Source organism: Cyprinodon variegatus, unplaced genomic scaffold (genome assembly GCF_000732505.1).
Source record: "Cyprinodon variegatus isolate N-32 unplaced genomic scaffold, C_variegatus-1.0 Scaffold687, whole genome shotgun sequence".
NCBI classification, from domain to species: Eukaryota; Metazoa; Chordata; class Actinopteri; order Cyprinodontiformes; family Cyprinodontidae; genus Cyprinodon; species Cyprinodon variegatus.
Window position 1 is genome coordinate 253,624 of NW_015151140.1, and position 2,888 is coordinate 256,511.

The following is a 2,888-nucleotide window of genomic DNA, read 5'->3' on the forward strand; positions in this document are numbered from 1 at the left end:
ATGTCTGCCATCTGTACGCAGTCATATAGGATTGTAAGCGATCTGAACAGCCCATTCTGCTTTAATGTGTGTTAATTGCTACAGTCATCATTCGAAATGTTTTTTTCTGTTGGATGTTACACCAAACATGATCCAGTGGGTTTTTTGGGTAAAGCTCCCTTAGCTGCAAAAGTGAAGTGGCATACATTGTAAAATCACTGATGTACGAATCAACATTGACTGCAATCTGTATTTTCTCTTCAAGATGCAACCTTTACTGTCAGCCTACTGTCCAATAAAAAAAAAAAAAAACAAGTCACTAGTCACATTACTATAAAATCATATGTTTTTTTTTTCTTCATGTTGCCAGACAAGGTTCTTTTGAAATAGGATCAGAAATTAATATAAGTTTAAAAGGAATATTTTACTAGATAATTTATTTCTTTTGGTGGGTGACTATGTTTTATAAAAAGAACATAAAAAATAAAACCGTTTCTTTTTTTCTTTTTTATGTTAAAAGTAAAACAGCTGAACTTTGCTCAGAATAAAATTATAACCTTTCCAAATATTTCTGCAATGAAACTGAATCTCATGCACATGTTTTAATTTCCACATTAATGTCTAATCGAGTGTCACGATCATTTCATCACACCCGGCGCTGATGAAACACACTACAAAGGGAGGCTTTAAATTATAATGGCGTGCATTAATAGTCAGGGTTTTTTTTTCTTTTCATGCAGGATGCATTTTAATAAGTCATGCTGCTTAAATTATGTTTTTTTTTTTTTGCAGTTTTCTCCCACTATACATCAGGTGAGGAAGACTATCAAGGTTTTAATCATGATATATGGCGATAAAAAACATGTTTTCTCACCAGGTGGTGTCAGGTGGAAGCTGGAAAAAGACTCTTGCTTAAAAAAACGATTGGCTCTAGACTTGGTTGCACAAATTAAATCCGGCTGGAAAACGTCCTTTGCTAAGGTGATTTGTTTTTGAGGTTTTTCTTGTGACACGGTGGTCTCAAAACTCACTTACTGAACTTTTTCATGCTGTGGACACCAAAAATCTTTAACACTTTTTCTTATTTTTATTTCTATTAAATTATTATTACCGTATTATTATTATTAACTAACTTTTTTTTCAAAACTATGATGTTTCCTTTTTATAGATACATTTTAAAAAAAATGCTATTAGGAACAGAAAAAAAGATATAAAATCTCATGTAGAGTCAGCAATTTCGGCCTCTGATCCCGATCTGATCTGTTTACCTCAAATCCAATCCAGTTTCGAGTCCTGATCCAATACTTTGCCTTTAGTAATAAAGTGAAACTAAAATAAATTTTGAGCAATTAACTCAACTTTTTTAAGACCAAAAATTGTATCAATAAGCATTACCATTGTGAATTATTATTGTAACTCCCATGAAATCTAAATCTCACAGAGAATTAAAGGTCAGCGTCATTTTTATATTTCATACAGAAGTAAAAAAAAAAAAAAGTTCAGCAAAGCCTGATAATCTGCTATCAATTGATAACAGGTGTGTGAAAGCTGGGAAACATCTAAAAACATGCAGGGCAGGGTGCCTTGAGGACCAGGATTGAAAAACACTGCAGTAGGGACATCGGGCAAATGCGCACACTCCAAATATCAGAAGTGAAACTAACAACAACATTCAGATTTAACTGACTTTGTATTTTTTCTCCAACTTTGCTGTATAGCCGTGGTATGGCTGTGTCGGCGATGTAGTGTCTCTAGGGCAGAGTGTTGCGTGGATCCAAAACCTCCAGCAGACGTCTAAATTCGACACTCTCAACTACTGGGATGGGCTGTTTGTCAACAGCAATAGATTCAACCAACCTTTCTGTAATCGTCTTTGCCCTCTTGCTTTTGTTGGAGTATTTGTCTCCCATAAAGTCCGCCCCAACCACTGCCTCCTCCCCCTCTTTTTCTGCTCCCAACCAGTCACGTTCCTTTGTCTGCTGGCGTGCTGATGGTACTCTAGGCACAAGGTTGGGTACTTCTAGTGTGTGGTATAGCTTTCCTGGTGGCTGCCTGGGCTGTGCCTTTGAAATGATTCAGAACAGAGTTCCCAGTATTCAGGCAAGACAAAAAGTGGAATTCAAAAGCAATGAGGCAATGACGAATAGTTTGTGAATCTGCAACAGCATCGGCTAGGGCATCCAAGGCAGGCAACTCTGGCAAGAGGAAACACAGGTTAGTGACCACGAAAACCTGACAGAGGATGATCTGAACACGTGAGTCACTAACCTGGTTTAGAGTTCAGTCCATACCCTGAGAACAAGGTTGATACCATCCAGTGAGCTGACAAGACAGCGCTTGTGGCACTGACAGTTCCAGGTACCGATTCCTTGAAGGACACAGAACTTACTGGAGATCAGAACAAAGCAGATGACAGAGGAGGGCAGGATAATCCAGAGGGGGAAGTCAAGAGTAAGATCCAGGTTCTGCCAACAGTAGAATCCAACATAAACCGAAGACAGGTCAGGCAAACAGATCAGAACAGGGGCAAGCAAGCTCAAAGAAACTGGTCAGGATCAGGCAATCAGAACACAATAAGTTAAGCTAGAAAGAGACTCACACCAAAAGCTAAAGAATAATCTGGCACTGATGACTAGGGCCAAGCAGTTTAAATGGGAGTTATGGAATCAGACATCTGGGAATTACTATATATCTTCTGTGGCTTTATTTTCTGTTTTATTTTCTCTCTTTCCATGCACTCTTTCCCATCTCAATCTCTTTAATGCTCCCTTTAGTTCCTATCCCCTCGTTCTTTCTAAACTTTCTTTCTGGCTGTCTGTTGTATACAATTTTACTCCCTAAATAATTTTCAAAAAAGTTAAATGCACAAGTATCAAGGGGAAACTTATGACAACAGTCATAATGGTCTG